The sequence below is a fragment of the Chlorocebus sabaeus genome, chromosome 27, assembly GCF_047675955.1.
Source record: "Chlorocebus sabaeus isolate Y175 chromosome 27, mChlSab1.0.hap1, whole genome shotgun sequence".
NCBI classification, from domain to species: Eukaryota; Metazoa; Chordata; class Mammalia; order Primates; family Cercopithecidae; genus Chlorocebus; species Chlorocebus sabaeus.
The window spans coordinates 42103517-42129399 of NC_132930.1; the positions used below are offsets into that span (position 1 = coordinate 42103517).

General features: G+C 41.3%; 1 protein-coding gene and 1 long non-coding RNA gene across 9 annotated transcripts in view; one reads left to right on the forward strand and one right to left on the reverse strand.

Annotated features, from left to right (window-relative positions):
- The window catches only part of STK32B (serine/threonine kinase 32B), a 419228-nt gene that overhangs the window by 97459 nt on the left and 295886 nt on the right, over window positions 1-25883 (forward strand). The window lies entirely within an intron of this gene.
- LOC103246394 (uncharacterized) lies at window positions 21888-25164 on the reverse strand. Its single transcript, XR_502412.3, has 3 exons — window positions 25002-25164; window positions 23559-23742; window positions 21888-22066 (listed from the first exon to the last, which is right to left on the reverse strand). It is a non-coding gene; the product is annotated as an uncharacterized lncRNA (long non-coding RNA).

The window sequence follows — 25883 nt, forward strand, 5'->3', positions numbered from 1 at the left end:
GAGTCTTCCTCTCCCAGTCCACTGACTCAAATGTCGGTCTCTTATGGCAACACCCTCATAGACGTACCCAGATACATCCAGAACCAATACTTTGCATCCTTCAATCCAAACAAGCTGACATTTAATATTAACCATCACAGATAGCTTTGGGGTTCATATGAAAAAATTAGATGATTTGTATGTCTTCTTCTGTACTCTCAATTTTGTTCATTTGACCTACTTGTTGATCCTTATACAAGTACTAGTCTGTCTTAATTACTGCAGGTTTCTGGTATGTCTTAAAATCAAGTAGTGTAAGTCCTCCACATTTATGCTTTTTCAAGATTGTTTTGAATATTCTAGATCATTGATTTTCATACAAATTTTGGAGTTGCTTATCAATTCTACAAAAAATCTATGGAATTGAATTGGTACATTAAACCTGCATATCAGTTTGGAAATAATTATATCTTAAGAGTAGGGAGTCTTCTAATCCATGGACACGGCATATCTCTTTATTTCTATTTATCTCTATTTTTATTAGGTATTTAAAATTCTATTTTAGTGATGTTTTGTAATTTTTAGGGTAGAGGTTTTGCCCTTTTTTGCACTAGTGTTTTTCTCAAATAGTTCATGAATTTTTTTGTGGGGGGACAGGGGAAGACACTATTGTAATGAAATTGTTTTTAATTGTTTACTACTAGATAGAAAAATACAATAAAATTTTTGTATCCTAATCTCATGCCCTGAGACCTTGCTAATTAAATAATTAGTTGTGATAGTTGTTTTATAGTGTTTTGGAGATTTTCTATGTCAACAATCATTCCATTTGCTAATAAAAGGTTTACCTATTTTCTCCTTTATTTATGCTTTTTAAATCTTTATTGCAGTAGCTAAAACCTTCAGTACAATATTGAGGAGAAGTGATGGGAGCAAGCATCATTGTTTTGTTCTTAATTTTAGGGCAAAAAGTGCTCAGTCTTTCACCACTAAAAACATGTTTATTTCTAAGTTTTTCAGAGATACAATTTATCAAATTGAGCAACTCTTTTTAGTTGTAGTTTTCTGGAACTGTTTATCATGTTTTGTTGTTGAATTCTATCAAATACTTTTTCTACATAGATTGAAATGATCATATTTTTTCTCCATATTTTGTTACTATGCTAAATTACATTGATTAATTTCCAAATTTTAAACCAACTATATATTACTGAGATAAATCCTACTTGAATATGATACCTTATTCTTTTTATGTATTGTTGAATTTGATTTGCTAATATCTTATTAGAGAATTTTACATCTACATTCATAAGGAATATTAGTCTGCTTTTTTGGTAATATCTTTGTCAAATTTGTCTTCAGGGTTATAGTAGTCTCTAAGATGAGTTCAGTCATTTTCCTTCTCTATTTTCTGAAAGCACTTGTGTAAAGTTGGTGTTACTTCTTTAAATGTTTGGTAGGATTTACAAATGAAATTATCTGGGTATAGAGTTTTCTTTCTAGTAAGGCTTTTGACTACAAAATTACCTTCTTTAGTAGATATAAGGCACTCAGATGTTGTGTTTTTTCATATCTAACTTTTGGTAAGTTATATTTTTCAAGAAATTAGTTTTCTCTATGTTGGCAAATTTGTTGGCACAAAGTAATTCATGATGTTCTCATAGGATCTTTTTAATTGTTGTAGTGTCTGTGGTTGTAACTCCTTTCATTTCTGATATTAGCAGTTTGCCTTCTTTCTCTCTTATTTTCTTGTTCAGTTTATAATCTTAACTCTTCAAGATAGAACCTTAGGTCATTGATTTTAGACATTTTATTCTAATATAAGCATTTTAAGCTATAAATTTTCCTCTAAGGACTGCTTTAGTTACACCCCCAACTTTGATATATTGTATTTTGATTATTATTTAGTTAATATTTTCTAATTCCCCTTGTGATTGCTTCTTTGACTCATGAATTATTTAGTTACGTGTTGTTTAACTTCCAAATATTTGGTCTTCCTCGAAGCTTTTTACTGTTACTGGTTCTAATATTTTTCGCTGTGGTCCAAGAACATACTCTACAATTTCAATTCATTTATATTAATTGAGACTCATTTTATGCCCAGCTTATGATCTACCTTCGTAAACACACTATGCCCACTTGAAAAGAATGTGTATTTAAAAGTTGTTGGCTGTAAGATTCAGTAGATATTAGTCCAGTCAAAGTGGTTAATATTATTCAGAGCTTCCATATCATTGCTGATTTTTAAAATCTAGTTTTATTAATTTCTGGACGGTTGTGTGAAATATCCAACTAAGATTGTGGAATTATTTCTTCTTCTTTTAATTCTGTCAATGTTTGCTTCTTATATTTTGAGATATGTTGTTAGAGGCATACATATTTATGATTATTTCCTTATGATGAATTGTCCCTATTATTATAAAATATCCTTCTCTTTTTCTTCTAGTACTCTTTATTTTGAAACTTATTTTGAGATCAGAGTACCCATTCTAATCTACTTATGATTGCTACTATAATCACTACTTATGCTTATTGAGTTCAGACATTTTTCTTCTTTATTTTCTTAAAATGTTTATGTAAAGTTGGTGTTACTTTTTAAAATGTTTGATAGGATTTACAATGAATTTATATAGCCATTCTAACCTACTTATGCTTACTGTTTCCATGACATATATTTTTCTCTGCATTTATTTTCATTCTTTGTTTTTACATTTAACATTAATTTCTTGAGGACAGCGTATAGTTAGGTCTTGCTTTTAAAAAAATCCATTCTGATAGTCTCTGCTTTTTCATTGTATTGTTTAGTTCATGCACAGTTCATGTAATAATTGATACGGTTTGACTTAGGGCTATTGTTGTTTTATTTGCTTTCTTCTTACCTCTTCTTTTTTTCTTGTCTCTGTTTCTTCGTTCCTGTATTGTTGTGGATTAGTTGAATATTTAAAACTATCTTTTAATTTATCTATTGACTTTATAAGTGTACATTCCAGTATTATGTTTTTAAAATGTTTCTCTAAAGGATTATACTGTACATACTTGATTTATTTCACAGTCTGTTGAGGGTTAATATTTTACACTTTACATAAAATGTGAAAACCTTACAGCTGTAGAGGCCCATCTACCACCCTGTCTGCCCTTATAGTATAGGTGTCAAATGCATTGCGGCTTCTTAAATTCTAAGTTTCTAATACAACGTTAGAGTTTTTGCTTTAAAAATATATATGTATACTTAAATAGAAATAGCTAGAATATATTGTTATTAGGTGTAAGATTTTGCTTTTAAAAATTAGGAGGAAAATAGTTTTTGATATTTATCCATATTTTTAAGGAAAATCTAAGTTTCTCTCTGGTATCATTTCCATTCAGCCTGAGGAGTTTCCTTTAGTATTTTATGTGGGACGTGTCTCCTCTTAATTTATTCTCTTTATTTTATCTGAAATGTATTTATTTCACCTTCTTTCTTTTTTTTATTATTATTATACTTTAAGTTCTAGGGTACATGTGCACAATGTGCAGGTTTGTTACATAGGTATACATGTGCCATGTTGGTGTGCTGCACCCATTAACTTCTTTCTTGAAGAATGTTTCTACTGGATACAGATTTTTAGGTTGACAGGTGTTTTTCCGTCCATTACTTTAAAGATTTTGTCTCATTGTCATCTAACTTTCACAATTTCTAATGAGAAGTCATCAAAGTTTCAATCGTTATTGTCCAGTATGTAATGTGTCACTTTTGTCTCCGTCCTTTCAAAAAGTCCCTTAAAATTTGACTTTTAGAAGTTTACCTATGATATGCATAGGTGGAAACTCTTGACTTAAAAAATAGTTTTTCTTGCTTTGTTTAGATTTCCTATCTTTTCCTTTATTTCAGTCATATTGCCCTTTAGATCATGTAGCATAGTCATAGCAACTGCTTTATTGTCCTTTTGCTAATTTCAACATCTGGGTCATCTTAAGATTCGTCTCCATTGATTGTCTGTTCTGTTGAGAATAGGTCACATTTTCCTGGTTCTATATGTCAGGTAGTTTTGTCTTACATCCTGGACATTGTGAGTGTTATTTGGTAGAAACTTTGAATTCTATCGTATTTTTTGAAAACATATTTTTAACAAGCAGTTAACTTGGTTGGGCTTATATGGCATATTCTGCCTCTTGGGCAGGCACGTAAATCTCAGACCATTTTTTTTTTACTTCGCTGAACTGCTTTCAGCTTGTTCTATGTCTGTAATCTTTAGGAGTCAACAGTAGATTTGGTCAGAGGTTATTTACTACATTTGAGACTCCTCTTGGATTTCTCCTCTTGGATCCTCTTGGATTTCTCAGAAAAAGTTGTGGCCCAGTGAAGTTAGGAAGTTTGCCCATAATCTCATGAACGGTGGCTGAACTTAAACAACAGCAAGAAAAACAAAAATATTTTAGAGTAGTGTCTCATCTTAATGTGGAGAATTCATGGCTTCAGGACAATTGAGGCATTCCTTTTCAATCCACGACCCAGTTAACATCACAAAGAGGCATACCACTTTCCCCCCATGTCATTGAGAGTTTTGTTCCTGAACCTTTTGTACTCCTTCATGACATACGACCAAATCTGTTAGCGTGTGGCCTCAAGATTTTCAAATTGACTGTAACCTGTCATCATCCCTTGAAAATGGAATGGATCTTTTGAGAAATGTAAGCTTTCTAGAAGGTCTATTTCTAAGTTGCTTTGGGTGGTAGCAATTTCTTGATGACACGCACATTCATATAGAATGTCCACAAATGTCCAGTATTCAGCATGAGGTTAGCCTACTTTAAGGGAATAAAGCATAGCTTTGTTCTGGTCAAAATGCTAAATAATCCCTGCCTTTCATAATAAATGCAGGTAAAGTCTACATGACTATCATTCAAGTTAAGGTGGAGGGGGCTGACATAAGATGAAGAAAGCCATCCTCCTCATATTGAAGAAATATTTTGGCTTTGCCGTCTGCCTTCAGTTTCGATATCTGGCATTTATTAAGAGTTTTCCAGAAAGACATTTCATTGTTAAACTATGACAATAGCCTTGGTTATCAGGAAAGAACACATGTGAATTCACAGAAATCTCATTTTACTGTCATGCTGGGAGAAGTTGTGCCTCCCAGTATAGCACCAAAGTAAACAACTGCTGGCAATCCATTGATTTTTAGCAATAATTTACTCACATTTTAAATAACCATTTTATGACTAAAAATTCTGGGACAGTTGAGGCACACCAGATTAATTTGTGTATAACCAGTGGAAATGGTTTAGATTTTGGAGTCAGGCCAATGCTGATATGTGTTAGTGGTGGGTACCTAGAAAAGCAAATTAACTTCTCTGCAGCTTAGTGTTCTCATCTGTAAAATGGAAAGGGAATGGAGAACCGTAGTACACTGGAGTGGCTGTTTTTGACTCTCCAGCATGCTTCTGGATCCCTTTTTCTTATTATAATAACATTCCTTCCCTTTGGAGAGCACCCGCTTTCCATGTTACTGTGGTCCCCCATTCACGTTGACTGTGTGATGTGCCTGTGCCAGCCACATGGACCATATTCAGCCAGACATAGTGCCTGGTCCAAGGTGTGTCCGTGTGATCCAAGCCCAAACGTTCAGAAACCTTCTGTGGAATCAGAGGTGAAAAACTTGCTCTCAATTATCATGCGCTGTAAGAAAACAGGTCTGTATTTTTTTGGTCATTGTCCTTAGCAGTTGGTGAAGATGAAGGTTTATCTGTAGAAGAAAAGAATGAAGCTTAAAGCAAACAGAAACAGATATACGAGGTGGGTGAAGAGATGGCGTTGTTGGTGAGGGTTGAGATTAAGGTGAGGCAAGTAAGTTAAACATGTACCTTGCTTTCTTAAATTTTGCAAACGTAGGCTTGGCACTTGCTTCCTTAAATTTTGCACCCTGGGCACATCACTGGCCTCACCCTGGTCCTGGCTCTGCTGATGACTGTCCTCACCTGGATTCCTCCAGAAGTTGATTTTGAGAGAAATAATTTAGTGCAAGCTGTTTATTTGAAGATGATCCCAGGAAACATTTGTGAGAGAGTAATGAGACAGAGAAAGGAAGGCAGTCAATAAAGGGTTTTTGATCAAGCCACTCACCCCGGTGGGCTTCTGGAGCTTACTTTCATGGAGGACGTCAGCAGACAGTGCAGAGTGTGTGGCTGGTGGCCGCAGATGAGAAGCTAATGCATGGATGCGCAATTTTCATTCAGTGATGGTGGAGGGCTGCCCGTGCAGCATTGCCTCTCCTGCACCTTTGGCTTGCTCTTTGTGGGCCATTGCAGGTGTCACAGTAAGCCTGAGGTGTGTGGATGTGATGAGAGGGACCTGGGTGGACACAGCAGCGCTGCCACCTTCTCATTTTCCTGTTCCCGTGAGTTGCCCACTGTCCTTACCAGCTACAGGAACTAACATCCTTTTCCACTCAAGTGAGATCATGTTGGGCTTCCAGTGTTTGCCACCTAAATAGTCCTGACTAATCAGGAACTAATAATGATGGTCCTGGCAACTGGAGACCCATTGTCCCCCTCGTCCCACTAATAGCCCAGTATGCTGGATGTTACTATCCGCGTTTTACAGATGATGAATCCGAGGCCTGGAGAGGCTCCGCCATGCACAGCACATTTTATTTTCACATGTCCCTCTCAGATACAGAAGTGACATTGAAACTGGCTTCTATCACAGGCACATCTGCTGGAAACCAGTGGGGTCAGGAGGAAAACGTCCATCAGTGTCCAATGACAGACGTTTGGTTTTGGATGCAACAGGGCGTAGAGGAAAGGGTACAGGCTTCCAGATGGGGGAGGTCTGGCTCTGGATCAGAGCGTGCTTCTTCCAGTCATGGAAACTTGGACCATGTGGCTCCTGCAACCCTCCCTTTTGTCTTCTGAGGAAAAGTAATGATTATAATGGACTTTAGGTTCTTATGTGAGAATAAGGGGGCAAGCAATGTTCAGCCCTCAGCATGGTACCTAGTGTGTGGATGTCCTTTTTCTTTTGTTTGTTTGTTTGTTTTTGTTTTTTTAATTTGGTAAAATTCAACCTTCATTGATGAAAAAAAAAAAAAAAAAAAAACTCTAAGGAAAGTAGGGCCCAGAAGGAACTCTCTCAACCTGATAAAAAGCATTTACCAAAAACATACAAAAACATTTTATATAATGCTGAAAGATTAAATGCTTTTCCAAAGTAGAAACAAGGCAAAGATATGACTCTTGCCACACCTATACACATCAACAAATGTCCTAGCTATTACAATAAGAAAATAAATAAAATCATACAGATTTACAATGAATAAACAGAACTGTCTCTATTCACAGACTCATGTTTTTTCTACATGGAAAACATCAAAGAAACTACAAAGTGTGTACTAGAATGAAAATATGAGTATAGCAAGCTTGAAGAATACAAAGTCAATATACAAAACTATGTTTATGTTTTGGAATATTTATTAAGATAGCAATTCTCTACAAACTTATATACTTACAGATTTGATTTTGATTCTGTAATCAAAGTCACAGAAGATTTTTTATAGTTGTCAATAATAGATTCTAAAATTTCTATTGAAAGTAAAGGACCTTGTAAGTTGGATTCCTAGGTATTTTATTCTCTTTGAAGCAATTGTGAATGGAAGTTCATTCATGATTTGGCTCTCTGTTTGTGTGTTACTGGTGTAAAGGACCTCTTCAAGGAGAACTACAAACCACTGCTCAGTGAAATAAAAGAGGACACAAACAAATGGAAGAACATACCATGCTCATGGGTAGGAAGAATCAATATCGTGAAAATGGCCATACTGCCCAAGGTTATTTATAGATTGAATGCCATCCCCATCAAGCTACCAACGAGTTTCTTCACAGAATTGGAAAAAACTGCTTTAAAGTTCATATGGAACCAAAAAAGAGCCCGCATCTCCAAGACAATCCTAAGTCAAAAGAACAAAGCTGGAGGCATCACGCTACCTGACTTCAAACTATACTACAAGGCTACAGTAACCAAAACAGCATGGTACTGGTACCAAAACAGAGATATAGACCAATGGAACAGAACAGAGTCCTCAGAAATGATACCACACATCTACAGCCATCTGATCTTTGACAAACCTGAGAGAAACAAGAAATGGGGAAAGGATTCCCTATTTAATAAATGGTGCTGGGAAAACTGGCTAGCCATAAGTAGAAAGCTGAAACTGGATCCTTTCCTTACTCCTTATACAAAAATTAATTCAAGATGGATTAGAGACTTAAATGTTAGACCTAATACCATAAAAACCCTAGAGGAAAACCTAGGTAGTACCATTCAGGACATAGGCATGGGCAAAGACTTCATGTCTAAAACACCAAAAGCAACGGCAGCAAAAGCCAAAATTGACAAATGGGATCTCATTAAACTAAAGAGTTTCTGCACAGCAAAAGAAACTACCGTCAGAGTGAACAGGCAACCTACAGAATGGGAGAAAATTTTTGCAATCTACTCATCTGACAAAGGGCTAATATCCAGAACCTACAAAGAACTCAAACAAATTTACAAGAAAAAAACAAACAACCCCATCAAAAAGTGGGCAAAGGATATGAACAGACATTTCTCAAAAGAAGACATTAATACAGCCAACAGACACATGAAAAAATGCTCATCATCACTGGCCATCAGAGAAATGCAAATCAAAACCACAATGAGATACCATCTCACACCAGTTAGAATGGCGATCATTAAAAAGTCAGGAAACAACAGGTACTGGAGAGGATGTGGAGAAATAGGAACACTTTTACACTGTTGGTGGGATTGTAAACTAGTTCAACCATTATGGAAAACAGTATGGCGATTCCTCAAGGATCTAGAACTAGATGTACCATATGACCCAGCCATCCCATTACTGGGTATATACCCAAAGGATTCTAAATCATGCTGCTATAAAGACACATGCACACGTATGTTTATTGCAGCACTATTCACAATAGCAAAGACTTGGAATCAACCCAAATGTCCATCAGTGACAGACTGGATTAAGAAAATGTGGCACATGAAGATGGCCGAATAGGAACAGCTCCAGTCTCCAACTCCCAGCGCGAGCGACACAGAAGACCGGCGATTTCTGCATTTTCAACTGAGGAGCGCAGCTCATCGCCAGCAACGGATCAAAGCTGGACGGAGAATGACTTCGACGAGATGAGAGAAGAAGGCTTCAGTCCATCAAATTTCTCAGAGCTAAAGGAGGAATTACGTACCCAGCGCAAAGAAACTAAAAATCTTGAAAAAAAAGTGGAAGAATTGATGGCTAGAGTAATTAATGCAGAGAAGCTCACAAACGAAATGAAAGAGACGAAAACCATGGCACGAGAAATACGTGACAAATGCACAAGCTTCAGTAACCGTCTTGATCAACTGGAAGAAAGAATGTCAGCGATGGAGGATCAAATGAATGAAATGAAGCGAGAAGAGAAACCAAAAGAAAAAAGAAGAAAAAGAAATGAACAAAGCCTGCAAGAAGTATGGGATTATGTAAAAAGACCAAATCTACGTCTGATTGGGGTGCCTGAAAGTGAGGGGGAAAATGGAACCAAGTTGGAAAACACTCTTCAGGATATCATCCAGGAGAACTTCCCCAACCTAGTAGGGCAGGCCAACATTCAAATCCAGGAAATACAGAGAATGCCACAAAGATACTCCTCGAGAAGAGCAACTCCAAGACACATAATTGCCAGATTCACCAAAGTTGAAATGAAGGAAAAAATCTTAAGGGCAGCCAGAGAGAAAGGTCGGGTTACCCACAAAGGGAAGCCCATCAGACTAACAGCAGATCTCTCGGCAGAAACTCTTCAAGCCAGAAGAGAGTGGGGGCCAATATTCAACATTCTTAAAGAAAAGAATTTTAAACCCAGAATTTTATATCCAGCCAAACTAAGTTTCATAAGTGAAGGAGAAATAAAATCCTTTACAGATAAGCAAATGCTTAGAGATTTTGTCACCACTAGGCCTGCCTTACAAGAGACCCTGAAGGAAGCACTAAACATGGAAAGGAACAACCGGTACCAGCCATTGCAAAAACATGCCAAAATGTAAAGACCATCAAGGCTAGGAAGAAACTGCATCAACTAACGAGCAAAATAACCAGTTAATATCATAATGGCAGGATCAAGTTCACACATAACAATCTTAACCTTAAATGTAAATGGACTAAATGCTCCAATTAAAAGACACAGACTGGCAAACTGGATGAAGAGTCAAGACCCATCAGTCTGCTGTTTTCAGGAGACCCATCTCACACGCAGAGACATACATAGGCTCAAAATAAAGGGATGGAGGAAGATTTACCAAGCAAATGGAGAACACAAAAAAGCGGGGGTTGCAATACTAGTCTCTGATAAAACAGACTTTAAACCATCAAAGATCAAAAGAGACAAAGAAGGCCATTACATAATGGTAAAGGGATCAATTCAACAGGAAGAGCTAACTATCCTAAATATATATGCACCCAATACAGGAGCACCCAGATTCATAAAGCAAGTCCTTAGAGACTTACAAAGAGACTTAGACTCCCATACAATAATAATGGGAGACTTCAACACTCCACTGTCAACATTAGACAGATCAACGAGACAGAAAGTTAACAAGGATATCCAGGAATTGAACTCATCTCTGCAGCAAGCAGACCTAATAGACATCTATAGAACTCTCCACCCCAAATCAACAGAATATACATTCTTCTCAGCACCACATCGTACTTACTCCAAAATTGACCACGTAATCGGAAGTAAAGCACTCCTCGGCAAATGTACAAGAACAGAAATTATAACAAACTGTCTCTCAGACCACAGTGCAATCAAATTAGAACTCAGGACTAAGAAACTCAATCAAAACCGCTCAACTACATGGAAACTGAACAGCCTGCTCCTGAATGACTACTGGGTACATAACGAAATGAAGGCAGAAATAAAGATGTTCTTTGAAACCAATGAGAACAAAGATACAACATACCAGAATCTCTGGGACACATTTAAAGCAGTGTGTAGAGGGAAATTTATAGCACTAAATGCCCACAAGAGAAAGCAGGAAAGATCTAAAATTGACACTCTAACATCGCAATTAAAAGAACTAGAGAAGCAAGAGCAAACACATTCGAAAGCTAGCAGAAGGCAAGAAATAACTAAGATCAGAGCAGAACTGAAGGAGATAGAGACACAAAAAACCCTCCAAAAAATCAATGAATCCAGGAGTTGGTTTTTTGAAAAGATCAACAAAATTGACAGACCACTAGCAAGACTAATAAAGAAGAAAAGAGAGAAGAATCAAATCGACGCAATTAAAAATGATAAAGGGGATATCACCACCGACCCCACAGAAATACAAACTACCATCAGAGAATACTATAAACACCTCTACGCAAATAAACTGGAAAATCTAGAAGAAATGGATAATTTCCTGGACACTTACACTCTTCCAAGACTAAACCAGGAAGAAGTTGAATCCCTGAATAGACCAATAGTAGGCTCTGAAATTGAGGCAATAATTAATAGCCTACCAACCAAAAAAAGTACAGGACCAGATGGATTCACAGCTGAATTCTACCAGAGGTACAAGGAGGAGCTGGTACCATTCCTTCTGAAACTATTCCAATCAATAGAAAAAGAGGGAATCCTCCCTAACTCATTTTATGAGGCCAACATCATCCTGATACCAAAGCCTGGCAGAGACACAACAAAAAAAGAGAATTTTAGACCAATATCCCTGATGAACATCGATGCAAAAATCCTCAATAAAATACTGGCAAACCGGATTCAGCAGCACATCAAAAAGCTTATCCACCATGATCAAGTGGGCTTCATCCCTGGGATGCAAGGCTGGTTCAACATTCGCAAATCAATAAACATAATCCAGCATATAAACAGAACCAAAGACAAGAACCACATCATTATCTCAATAGATGCAGAAAAGGCTTTTGACAAAATTCAACAGCCCTTCATGCTAAAAACGCTCAATAAATTCGGTATTGATGGAACGTACCTCAAAATAATAAGAGCTATTTATGACAAACCCACAGCCAATATCATACTGAATGGGCAAAAACTGGAAAAATTCCCTTTGAAAACTGGCACAAGACAGGGATGCCCTCTCTCACCACTCCTATTCAACATAGTGTTGGAAGTTCTGGCTAGGGCAATCAGGCAAGAGAAAGAAATCAAGGGGATTCAGTTAGGAAAAGAAGAAGTCAAATTGTCCCTGTTTGCAGACGACATGATTGTATATTTAGAAAACCCCATTGTCTCAGCCCAAAATCTCCTTAAGCTGATCAGCAACTTCAGCAAAGTCTCAGGATACAAAATTAATGTGCAAAAATCACAAGCATTCTTATACACCAGTGACAGTCAAACAGAGAGCCAAATCAGGAATGAACTTCCATTCACAATTGCTTCAAAGAGAATAAAATACCTAGGAATCCAACTTACAAGGGATGTAAAGGACCTCTTCAAGGAGAACTACAAACCACTGCTCAGTGAAATCAAAGAGGACACAAACAAATGGAAGAACATACCATGCTCATGGATAGGAAGAATCAATATCGTGAAAATGGCCATACTGCCCAAGGTAATTTATAGATTCAATGCCATCCCCATCAAGCTACCAATGAGCTTCTTCACAGAATTGGAAAAAACTGCTTTAAAGTTCATATGGAACCAAAAAAGAGCCCGCATCTCCAAGACAATCCTAAGTCAAAAGAACAAAGCTGGAGGCATCACGCTACCTGACTTCAAACTATACTACAAGGCTACAGTAACCAAAACAGCATGGTACTGGTACCAAAACAGAGATATAGACCAATGGAACAGAACAGAGTCCTCAGAAATAATACCACACATCTACAGCCATCTGATCTTTGACAAACCTGAGAGAAACAAGAAATGGGGAAAGGATTCCCTATTTAATAAATGGTGCTGGGAAAACTGGCTAGCCATAAGTAGAAAGCTGAAACTGGATCCTTTCCTTACTCCTTATACGAAAATTAATTCAAGATGGATTAGAGACTTAAATGTTAGACCTAATACCAAAAAAATCCTAGAGGAAAACCTAGGTAGTACCATTCAGGACATAGGCATGGGCAAAGACTTCATGTCTAAAACACCAAAAGCAACGGCAGCAAAAGCCAAAATTGACAAATGGATCTCATCAAACTAAAGAGCTTCTGCACAGCAAAAGAAACTACCATCAGAGTGAACAGGCAACCTACAGAATGGGAGAAAATTTTTGCAATCTACTCATCTGACAAAGGGCTAATATCCAGAACCTACAAAGAACTCAAACAAATTTACAAGAAAAAAACAAACAACCCCATCCAAAAGTGGGCAAAGGATATGAACAGACATTTCTCAAAAGAAGACATTAATACAGCCAACAGACACATGAAAAAATGCTCATCATCACTGGCCATCAGAGAAATGCAAATCAAAACCACAATGAGATACCATCTCACACCAGTTAGAATGGCGATCATTCAAAAGTCAGGAAACAACAGGTGCTGGAGAGGATGTGGAGAAATAGGAACACTTTTACACTGTTGGTGGGATTGTAAACTAGTTCAACCATTATGGAAAACAGTATGGCGATTCCTCAAGGATCTAGAACTAGATGTACCATATGACCCAGCCATCCCATTACTGGGTATATACCCAAAGGATTATAAATTATGCTGCTATAAGGACACATGCACACGTATGTTTATTGCAGCACTATTCACAATAGCAAAGACTTGGAATCAACCCAAATGTCCATCAGTGACAGATTGGATTAAGAAAATGTGGCACATATACACCATGGAATACTATGCAGCCATAAAAGAGGATGAGTTTGTGTCCTTTGTAGGGACATGGATGCAGCTGGAAACCATCATTCTTAGCAAACTATCACAAGAACAGAAAACCAAACACCGCATGTTCTCACTCGTAGGTGGGAACTGAACAATGAGATCACTTGGACTCGGGAAGGGGAACATCACACACCGGGGCCTATCATGGGGAGGGGGGAGGGGGGAGGGATTGCATTGGGAGTTATACCTGATGTAAATGACGAGTTGATGGGTGCAGCACACCAACATGGCACAAGTATACATATGTAGCAAACCTGCACGTTGTGCACATGTACCCTACAACTTGAAGTTTAATAATAATAAAAAAAAAAAAAAAAAAAAAAAAAAACCAAGGAGAAAAAAGGTGGTGCTTTCTCAAGCTAGAGTGTTTATACACAGAGGACTTTTTGAGATAAGGGGGCTAGAGATTCTTTTACTGCAATATGCCTTCCTACTTAATTGAGATTTAGGCTCATGTATATAAGAAGTTATATTAAAGAGATTAAGAATCAAAAAAAAAAAAAAAAAAAGAAAATGTGGCACATATACACCATGGAATACTATGCAGCCATAAAAAAGGATGAGTTTGTGTCCTTTGTAGGGACATGGATGCAGCTGGAAACCATCATTCTTAGCAAACTATCACAAGAACAAAAAACCAAACACCGCATGTTCTCACTCATACGTGGGAACTGAACAATGAGATCACTTGGACTCGGGAAGGGGAACATCACACACCGGGGCCTATCATGGGGAGGGGGGGAGGGGGGAGGGATTGCATTGGGAGTTATACCTGATGTAAATGACGAGTTGATGGGTGCAGCACAGCAAGATGGCACAAGTATACATATGTAATAAACCTGCACGTTATGCACATGTACCCTAGAACTTAAAGTATAATTAAAAAAAAAAAAAAAAAAAGAAAGTAAAGGACCTAGAAGAGCTAAAACAATTTTGTAAAACAAGATCAAAGTTGTAGAGGTATATTACCCAATTTCAAGATTTACTGTGGACCTACAATGATTAAGACAGTATGTTATTGATGAAAGAATAAGCACAAATAATAATGGAATTTGAGAGTCCTACTAATCTATGGCTGGGTGGCCTTTTTCAAATGCCTTCCATCTTCTTTTATTATTATTTTTTTATGACCGAGTTTCGCTCTTGTTGCCCAGGCTAGAGTGCAATGGCACAATCTTGGCTCACTGCCACCTCTACCTTCCCGGTTCAAGCGATTCTGCTGCCTCAGCCTCCCAAGTAACTGGGATTACAGGCATGCACCACCAGGCCCAGTTAATTTTCTATTTTTAGTAGAGATGGGGTTTCACCATGTTGGTCAGGCTGGTCTCGAACTCCTGACCTTAGGTGATCCACCAGCCTCGGCCTCCCAAAGTGCTGGGATTACAGGCATGAGCCACCGTGCCTGGCTGCCTTCCATGTCTTCTTGAAGCCAGCATGGCTAGGATTTGACTTGGCTTGTGGGCTCTAGAAGGATCTGGGTGTCCACATGGAGGAACATTCCAGGGAGAAGACCTGGGTCTGAGGCCCTTCCTGTGTCTGGTTCTCCTAGTATTGTCCTCACCATCTCTGCCACACAGCAGCGCCAGGCATGGCTTCCAGGCTGCTGATCTGCCATCCTCATGTGACTGAGATTCCCAAGGGGCTGGGACCTGGTCATGCCCATCCACACTTAACTTGGTGCCCGACATGCTGTAAAGGCTCAGTAAGTGCTGGCTTAGTGAGTGCTCAGGTGAGAGAGGGAAGAGGACAGCAAGTCTTAGTCTAGACAGCAGCCAGGGATGTGTGCAAATCGTGAATTAGCTTGCCAGGTTGCTGCCTGCCTCCCACTCGGGATATGCGCCAGTCCCTCCATGCCAGCCCACGAGGTCATGCAATCTGGCTTGTGCCTGTTTTTCTGACTCTGCTTTCTACCCCCTCTGTCTTCCTGCTCATTCTGCTCCAGCCCTTCAAGTCTCTTGACCATACTGGAGTTATTTCTAACTCAGAACCTTCACACTTGCTCTTCTCTCTACCTCAGTCACCTTTTCCCCAGGTGTTTGCAAGGCTCACTAATAGCATACAGGGCTCTGCTCAGATGTCCACTCTGCGGCGCCTTCCCAGAATGCCCACCCTCTTCGTCTCCACCTCAGCCTTCCATGTTTCCTTGCCCTTCTCTTCCCCTTTTCTTTATAGTACCTATAACTACCTGTGATTCTGTTATGTGTTTATTCAGATGTCCTCTTGGTTATGGGTCTCATGCACCAGAACACGAGCTCTTTGGGGGCAGCAATGTTTCCTCTTGTTCCCTGTTTTATCCCCAGTTCCTGGTAAGCAGTATATATGTGCGCGCACACACACACACGCGCGCACATATTTGTACATATACACACCTGTCAAACAGTTTATAGAGACACACATATGTATATGCATATACATATTGACATATCCGCTGATATGGTTTGGCTCTGTGTCCCCACCCAAATCTCATCTCAAATTGTGATCCCCACATGTCAAGCGAGGGGCCTGGTGGGAGGTGATTGGGTCATGGGGGTGGTTTCCCCCATGCTGTTCTCAGGATAGTGAGTTCTCATGAGAGCTGATGGTTTTAAAGTGTGGCACTACCTTACTCTTTCTCCTTCTGCCTTGTGAAGAAGGTGCCTGCCTTCCCTTTGCCTTTCGCCATGATTGTAAGTTTCCTGATGGCCAAACGGAACTGTGGGTCAATTAAACCTCTTTTCTTTATAAATTACCCAGTCTCAGGTAGTATCTTTATAGCAGTGTGAGAACAGACTAATATTCTGTAAACCAAAACAGTTCACATATATATACAGTGTCTAAGCAATATATACACATGTGCATATACATATACATACATACCTCTCTACATAATATATACAACCACTAAACAGTATATATGTACATATACATATAGATCCACCACAAAACATACAGTACACATATTCATACATACACATACATGTATATGCACACACACATACACTCACATGTATGTATATAAATATACATATATACATACACCATTAAAGTGATCTATGTGTACACACGTACACATATAGCATATATGCACATATATGTATCTATGATACAGATAACATATATAATATAAATGAATGAATATTATAGAAATAAATAACTATAAATGAATGAAGAACTTAACAATTAACCAGTCAACAGATACGATTTTCACAAATGGTTTATATTGATTTACTCAGGGTTAGTACCCAGAGGTGAGTTTCTCCCACTCCTCTGCATGCAAATTCACTTCTCACAGACACTCCTCTTATTTCCACTCGCCCTCCTCCAGCCCCTACTCTCCACTCTCCATTGGCTCCTCTCGACCTGTTTGATGGCTGAGTCAGCAGGAGCGTCCAGGGTGAAGTGCTCCACTTTGAGTTAACTGTGTGGCCAGCAGGGCTTCTTTATTTCTGAGGGAAGGAGGAGGATACCTTTGGGAGGACTCTGAGGAGTGTGCTTCAAAAGTGTCTTCCTGGATTGGCACGTGGGCCTTCTGCTTGAAGAGCCGCAGGGTCAAAGTGAAGTAAACATGGAGTTAATTAAAATTCATGGGATAGCTGGAGGCAGTCTGCACATAAAATGGCAGAAAGTGGCACAGTGTTATATGATAATAGCTCTTTATGCCCTTCAAAGGAAGATTCTGGATAAACTTGAGCAAGAGTTGCACAAATGATAATTCCAGACTCTATACTGCCTTATTATGCAATGATGATCATTTCCAGACCCAAGTATATTATTACTTGTCTCATTCCACATGAGAATGAGGAAAACCTCATTCCAGGCTCTCGCAGCTGCATGTGAATTCAGAGTGTGGAAAAAAAAAAGATTTGATTAATAGCAGACTAACCAACTTAGTGCTCAGACTGCAACAAATCCATTTGGGAATTAAGCAGGGATTCGATTTTAGATATATGTTTGTAAGTTTCAATGTTCAAAAGCATTTGGCTTATCAGGTTTTTTTTTTTTCCCCTTAAAAATGTATTCTTTTAGAATCTTTTTGATCTTTCAAGGTACTGGGTCTCCAAGATAACGGGAGCATGCTGGAATGCACAGCAGGTTACTGAGTTCAACAGTAAATGTTCACGGATCACTGCTTTGCCCTAGCCTTATTTTAGCTACCTGTGAGGATGTGGCAAAAAAAAAAAAAAAAAGCTGAACAAGGTTCCTGACACTGAAGAACTGACAGTTTCGTAGAAGAAGCAGACCAACATGCAAATAATAAATAAGCATGGTGATTTACATTGATGATAGCTGCTCTGCAGAAAATGTGTAGTGCAGTGACCTGGGAGGGTGGGACTGCTTCATTGGGGGTGAGGGCAACAGAGACAGCTTCTCTCAAAGGAGAAATTTGAGCTAAGATCCAACTGCTGAGAAGGAAATGGGCCATGTGGGGATCTGGGGAAAAGGTCATCACAGACAAAAGGAGCAGCAGATGCAAAGGTCCTGAGGCAGCAACAGAGTTAGCAGTGGGGCATGTAGCAGCCTGGGTATCTCCAATGCCCAGCACTGTGTCTGCCACAAGCGAGGACTCAGAATGTTTGGTTGCTCTTTGTAGTGAGCTGAATGAGTTAATTAGCTAAGAGCCTATTAGTTAAACAGTTTTGACTGCAAAGGTTGACAGAGCCAAGTTGAAATTCTGGCCCAGCCACGTGACTCTGGTCAAGTTGCCTGTCTTCTCTGAGCCTCGAGTTAGCTGCTATTCCTGTGTAGGAATCATCTTTAGAATTCTTAACAATGATACATTTACTAGAAGCTTTCATTGTTCGTGCAGGCATCTTCATGAAGGATGAAATCCATTTCTTTTTAATGAAATATTTATTCATTTCATATTAATTAGGTTGTGTTTGGCTTGAGGCATACTTTGGAGGAATATGTCAGCTCCTGGTGATCACTTTATTAGGAGCTAAATTTCCCAGGAAATGCAGACTCACTCGTGAATGGCTTGCAAACATCGGCCAGAGCAGATGATCCATTACTGACCAGCTTGGTGGACCTCATTGCTCATCTGCACTTCTCAGCATCTTCTCATAATGACGTCTCCTTCCGTCCAGCAGCCAAGCGTTCTCAGGCCTTTGCCCATCTACAGAGTGTTTCCCAGCTCCCTTTACCCTGAGGGCACCAAGGGTGCCAGTGGCACAGCGCTGGTCCTGGGGTCCCTGTGCCCTGCTTTGCTGCGAAGTTTCCTGACACTGTGATGTCCTCCAGTGTGTGTGAGCAGGGGCATTCACTTATTTTTATTTTTATTTTTTATTTTTAGTATACTTTAAGTTCTAGCGTACCTGTGCACAACATGCAGGTTTGTTACGTATGTGTACATGTGCCATGTTGGTTTGCTGCATCCATTAACTCTGCATTTACATTAGGTATTTCTCCTAATGCTATCCTTCCCCGCTCTCTCCCCCACCCCACAACAGGCCCCGGTGTGTGATTGCAAGGACAGAAAACCAAACACGGCATTCACTTATTTTTAAAGCACACCATCACCTCTCTTTGTTCCCCTCCACCTGCCGCCAGAAAGAATTCCCCACCCCCAAGCCAAATTCTCCACGTAGTTTGTTTGTTCCCTTATTCATTCATTCATAATTGTATACGTAGGATCCTCTTTTAAGACAGCTCCCTAGTGCTCTCAGAACGAAAGTCAACAGTGTTAGTCTGCTCGAGCTGCCACAACAAAGGACTACAGAGTGGGGGGACTGAACAACAAAACGGACTTTTCACAGTTCTAGAGGCTGAAGTCAGAGTCAAGGAATTGGCAGCGTTGGCTTCTTCCAAGGCCTCTTTCCTTGGCTTGCAGATGCCGTCTTCTCCCTGCATCCTCACATGGTCAGCCCTCTGTGTGTGTGTCTGTCCTGATCCCCCTTCTTACAAGACACAGTCATATTGGATTGGGGCCCACCCAAAGACCTCCTTTTACCTTAATTACCTCTTTAAAGCCTCCATGTCCAAATACAGTCACATCCTGAGGTGCTAGGGGTTAGGACGGCAGCATACGAACTTGGGGGACATACAGTTTAGCCCATAGCACCAACCCTTTAAACATGTCATTCAAGCCATCTGTCACCTACCCCATCACTCACCTCTGTCATCTCATCTCAGTTATGTCAGTTGTACAATGTTGCAGGTGAATACCAGCAAGCTTTGGCCAACACGGGCTGGAACTCACTGACAAGGGGCAGGAGGATACTGCTTCTCAGCTCCCCATGGGCGGGAACATGGCTCGGACACTGTAGGGCTGTGCTTACCAAGGGGGTGCCCCATGGTGCAGTCTCTCTGTGTACGCTGACTGAGGAAATGTATTTTGGAACCAAGTAATAAGCTGTTTGAGCTTTGTGTGCTTACTCTTTAAGGGACTATGGAGAAATGCCAAATGCCAGTACTAGTGGCTACAGTGGCTCTCTAGGCTGGTAGGAAGTTGAATTCAGGTGCTGAATTCTGATACCAGCTGGCTCATTACCAGATGTTTTACTCGAGGTTCTCTAGTGAAACAGAACCGATGGAGTGTAACTGTATATATATAAGTTATTGGAGTTTGATTGATTTCATTGATTATATGATTATGAAAGCTGCCAAATCCAAATCTTTAGGATAAACAGTCAGGCTGGAGACTCAGGAAGAAGCTGAGGCTACAGATCAAGTCTGAAGGGCATCTGCTGCAGAATCCCCTCCTCTCATGGGAAGTCAGTCTTTTACTTCATTCAGGCCTTCAACAGATTGAGGAAGTCCACCCATCTTATAGAGGGCAATCCTGTGTTCAAAGTCCACCAGTTTAATATCAACCTCACCCCAAAACACCTGCACAGACACATTCAGAATCATGTTTGACAAAAAAAATCTGGGCACCATGACGCCGCCCAGTTGACACAGAAAACTATCCGTCACTCCAGACAACCACGAACTCATTCCTGAAGCCCTTCTTGAGCCACTTTGTGCATCTCCACAATGGCCTGTGTCCCTCAGAAGAGAGATGGATGCTGATCACACAGCCGTGATGAGCAGCATACTCGGTGCTTACCATGGAGTCTTTATAACTGTCCATTAAGGCAAATATCACTCATCCCCACTGTACAGATGGGAAGTTGAGAAAACAACCAATGTGTGAACACGTGCCACGGCACGTCTCATCTCTCTGAACTTCCACAGAGGCCGTGCCCTCTCCTGGTAACCCCCTTCCTTCTCCCCCTCCCCATACCTCCGTCCTCATGAGACCAACCCTTGCTGACTATACTACCTTTTCCAGATTGCCTTTCCTAAATCCCACATCTGGTTTAGGATCCCCCTTCTGGGGTCCCTTAGCCCCATGTACTCACCTCTCCCATGTGTTTTCTAAATAGTAATGACTCTTTCATTCATTCAGCCACAATTATCAGCTAGGTGCCTGCTGTGTGCCAGACGCTGAGGATGATACAGTGAACATAAGAGAAAAATCCCTGTTATCATGGGGTTCACAACTCAGTAGGGGAAGTGAACAATGTATGAACGAAGCAGGAAGCATGTCCTGTGATGGGAGCGCAGCAGAGAGGGAGGCAGGGGTGCTGGGGAGGGCTTTGCCCCTTCGCACAGGGAGGTCAGAGGTGGCTTAGCTGGTAACATGACCTGTGAGCAGAGCCTGAAGAAGACAAGGGCCCAAGACCTGTGGATGCCTGAGAAGAGCATGGTGGGTAGAGGGAAGGAGCAGAAGTCGCTGTGGGAAGTGGGAGGGGAACTGGGACCAGGCCACTTAGGGCCTGGGGATCCACAGTGAAGGACTTTGGCCTTTACTCCTGCATAGTGTCTGATTATCACATTATTCCTCGGGTTCCCAGGGGAGAGTGATATCCTCATGGCTGACATGGTACCAGGCCCATGGCATGTACTTAATACATGTTTATTGAGTGAAATATTCATCTAAATAAGTATTTTTCTTGAGACCAACTTTTGATCCCTCCAATGAGACCACCATTGATCAGAGCCTACATGGGATTTATGTGCTGTGAAAAGTCATAATTTGTGTATCATTTGTGGTGGACTCAGCAGCAAGGAACGAAAAAACCTGCCTCATGGTGGCTTAAACAAAGAGGGGTTTATTTTTCCCACATAACAAGAAATCTGAAGGCAGGAGGCTCCATGATAGCAGATTCAGCGTCTCTGAGACTTTCTTGGCCTCATGGTCACAAGGGGCTGCTGTTGTTCCAGACGTTACATCTATGTTCAAGGTAGGAAGGACAGGAAGAAAGCTGGAGAAGAGAAAAAGGTGAGACTGTCTGTAGTTATTCTCTTTTATGCAGAAAGCAAGACTTTCCCTAGAAACCTCTAGCAAACTAACATGTCCTTGGTTAGAACTGTGGCTGTTGCTGGCTGCAAGTGCGTATAGAACAGATCACATTTGAAGTAAATGGTCCTGCTGTAAAGGAGAAAAGGGGAGGTTGCATATTAAGTAGTAAAAAGCTTCATCTGCCAAAGATAGTCTTCTTTCAGTGAATTATTTGAGCAATAGTAGCCAGCTTGATCATCTCTTTAGTAATCATGTTTAATTCTATTTTTCTTACCCCCCCCCCACCCACCCCAAATTGGTCATTGCCCAGAATCTTGTCCCTGCAAGCATAACCAGAGTCTTTTAATGTCACACTGTAGTGGTTTATTCATTCAACAGTTTTTGCCGTGTGCTGCTCAAGCTGGGGGATGGTAGAGGTGGGCAGCACAGAGAAGAACTAGCCCAGTGTCTGCCTCGGATCCCATTGATGGGGTAGAGTCAGACCCACAGCTGCCCAGCAAGCAAGACAAGAAGAGGGCAGCCCAGGCTTACTATGAAAGGATCCTTGAGACTTTGCACCCCATAGTCCTGGGTTCCCGGCACAGCTCTAGCCTCTCTGTTCTGTACTCGTCTGTCGGCCTGGAGCTTGGGTTGCCTGAGCTGCTAACCAGCGATTAGGGTCCTGACCATAAAGGATGCTGTTAAGACACCAAGCAAGTACTTTCTTGAAGATTCCAGTAAAATCTGCCGGGTGCGGTGGCTCAAGCCTGTAATCCCAGCACTTTGGGAGGCCAAGACGGGCGGATCATGAGGTCAGGAGATCGAGACCATCCTGGCTAATGTGGTGAAACCCCGTCTCTACTAAAAAATACAAAAAAAAAACAACTAACCGGGCGAGGTGGTGGGTGCCTGTAGTTCCAGCTACTCGGGAGACTGAGGCAGGAGAATGGCGTAAACCCGGGAGGCGGAGCTTGCCGTGAGCTGAGATCCGGCCACTGCACCACAGCCTGGGCGACAGAGGAAGACTCCATCTCAAAAAAAAAAAATCATTCTCAACTCGGGCTGTACTTCAGCCTTCACTGGAGCACATCCAAAAAAATGCAAAATCCCAGGGCCTCCCAGAGCTTTGGGTGTGCTGCAGAATCAACATCGTCAGCGCCCCGAATATACTGTAAAGTCAGGACTGTGACCACCGCGTGCAGGTGCGTTGCAGGTTCTCAGTACACTCCAGCCGCCTTCTCCACTGACTCAGGATCCATTCCCAAATTTCTGATGCTCAGTGTGCTTGGCATGCCTTTCCTACAGCAAATCAGCTGAAATCCGTGCTAGCTAGCATTTATCTATCTGTCCCACTAAGTCGTAATTAATAATGATGACATCAGATCCTAATTGAATTAGACTAATGAGGAATGTTAATTGGGTGCTTGCCTTTCAGTAGCAGCTTGGGTGGCTTTGGCCAAATTGCTTGTTCTCACCTCATTAACTGTGATTTCCTGTAGAAGAGGGCTCTGAGCAGCCCTGCCAAGGACCCCAAACTTGGGTGAGGTGCCACTCGAGACGTAGCTCTTCTATTTTGAAGTTGAAGGTTCCCAGGACCTGGATAGAGTCTGCCGTTGGTGACAAGTGTTCAGCTTCCTTCTAGAGCACCTGTTGTGAACTCTGAGGCCAAAATGCAACATCAGTTTCAGCAGATCCCTCAATCACATGGTTGTCATGGGATTTTGGGCAGGGAGGTATGGAAGCCTCTCTTCCTACACTGTAAATATGGAGTCACTGAGGACCGCTGACCTGCTCTGGGCCATGTGGGACATAATACACCAGTGTGTATGAAATTCAGCTGCTTTGAGGATTCAGACTTGGAGGTCAGGGCCAGGGAAGCATTGAGGTCAGTCAATGGCAGGCAAAGAGTGAGGCAGGAGAAGGCTTGCAGGGAGGGTATTCCAGGCAGAGTAAGTGAAATATGCTAATGCAGAAAGGTGACACTTTCACATGTGTGAGTCCCTGAACAGGAACTGAGTTGACATGGCCTCTGTCTTCAGGGTGCTTGGAGTCTGACTGCCAGATCATAACAGGGGTTTATAATACAGTATGTCAAGCCTTACAGTAGAAACAGGACTTATGGCAGCTCGGTGGGAAGGGCAGCACATACAGCTTCGAGGATTAAAGGGAAGGTTCTGGAAGATGTAACGTCTGGGCAGAGATGGAGCTAGCCAGTCTGGGAAGGCCAGATTGGGTGGCAGTAGGTCAGAGAAGGAGGTAACAAGGGCAGGAGAGGTTGGTACTAGAGACAATCTACAAAGAAATTCTAAAGAGTTTGAGATAGAGTGAAGGGTGTGTGTGTGTGTGTGTGAGAGAGAGAAATATGTTGGAGGGGACAAAGTCTTTGAATGCCAAGACCTTGACCTCGAACATTTTCTGAAGGCAAAAGAAGGCCCTTGCAGGCTTTAAGTCTTTGATTTTTCAGACATTCTCACCAGGCAAAAGGACATCTACAGAGACCAGAGCAGAGGTGGGGTGGCCAGTTTGGAAGCTATCAGTGAATTCTCCCTATTTCTGAAATTCCAAACATTAAACCTTAAAATACCAGAAATCACTCTAGTTACAGGGAACCCATGGAGAGAGGACACTTTGCCAGAGGCTCAGGGTTTGGATCCAGGCATCAGTCCACCCCTTACTCCACCAGCCTGTGTTTTCTGCTTCTTCACATGCTGTGGCTGGCTCTTGCCACTCTGTCCCATGGAGACCTGACTGTGGACCTGGGAGGGGTGGCTCTGTAGACCCATTTCACAGTGGAGGAGACTGAGGACCACAGAGTGTTTGGCCGGGTTATTTAGCCACTGGTGGGTGGCAGTGGTGGACACTTATAGATTGTGATAGCGTCTTAAACCAGGTGGCTTAAAACAATGGAAATTTATTACCTTACAGTTTTGAAGGCCAGAAGTCTTGAATCCAGCTGTGGGTGGGGTAGTTTCCTTCTAGAGACTCTGAAGGTAGGTCTGTCCCATTGCTGTCACCCAGCTTCTGGTGCTGCTGGCCAGCCTCGGCATTCCTTGGCTTGTAGATTTATCACTCCAGCCTCTGCATCCGTCCTCACGTAGCCTTCCCCCTGGATGTGTCTCCTCCCCTTCCCTTATAAGGACACTCATCGTTTAATTTGGGCCCATCCTAATCCAGGATGATCTCATCCTGAGATCCTTAACTGTTACATCTGCAAAGACCCTTATCCAAATAAGGGCACTGTCTTGGTCTGCCTGGGCTGCTGTCACACATGCCATAGACTGGGTGTCTGAAAGAACAGAGATTTATTTCTCCCATTTAGAGAGGCTGCAAGTCCCAGATTAAGGCAGCAGCATGGTCAGGTTCTGGAGTGGGCCCTTTTCCAGGCTACAGGCTGCAGGCTGCTAGCTTCACACCGTATTAGCACAGGGTGAACAGCAGGAGCTCTGATGAGCAGAATGAGGCTCAGAGACGGTGGGCGACTTGCCTGTGGTCACACAGCAAAGAGCTGGAATTTAAGCCCTGCTCAGAGTAGCCCCTGAGCTCAAACTGTCTGTGACTCTGACTCCCAGGAAGACCCTTGTCTCCACTCAGTGCATTAGATATAACTTGGTTCTTTTTTTTTTTTTTTAAGTCTTTATCTCCTGGTCAGGTTAAGTTAGTTGTTGTTACCAACCCTTCTTGGTCAGTGAGGAAGCAAGTCCAGAGGGGCCAGGATTTGTGCACAGCCCCCCTCATAGTCTGCAAGAGGGCTAGGCTCAGAGCCCAGCTCTCCTGACCCCTGGTCTAGCCCTCTTTGCTCT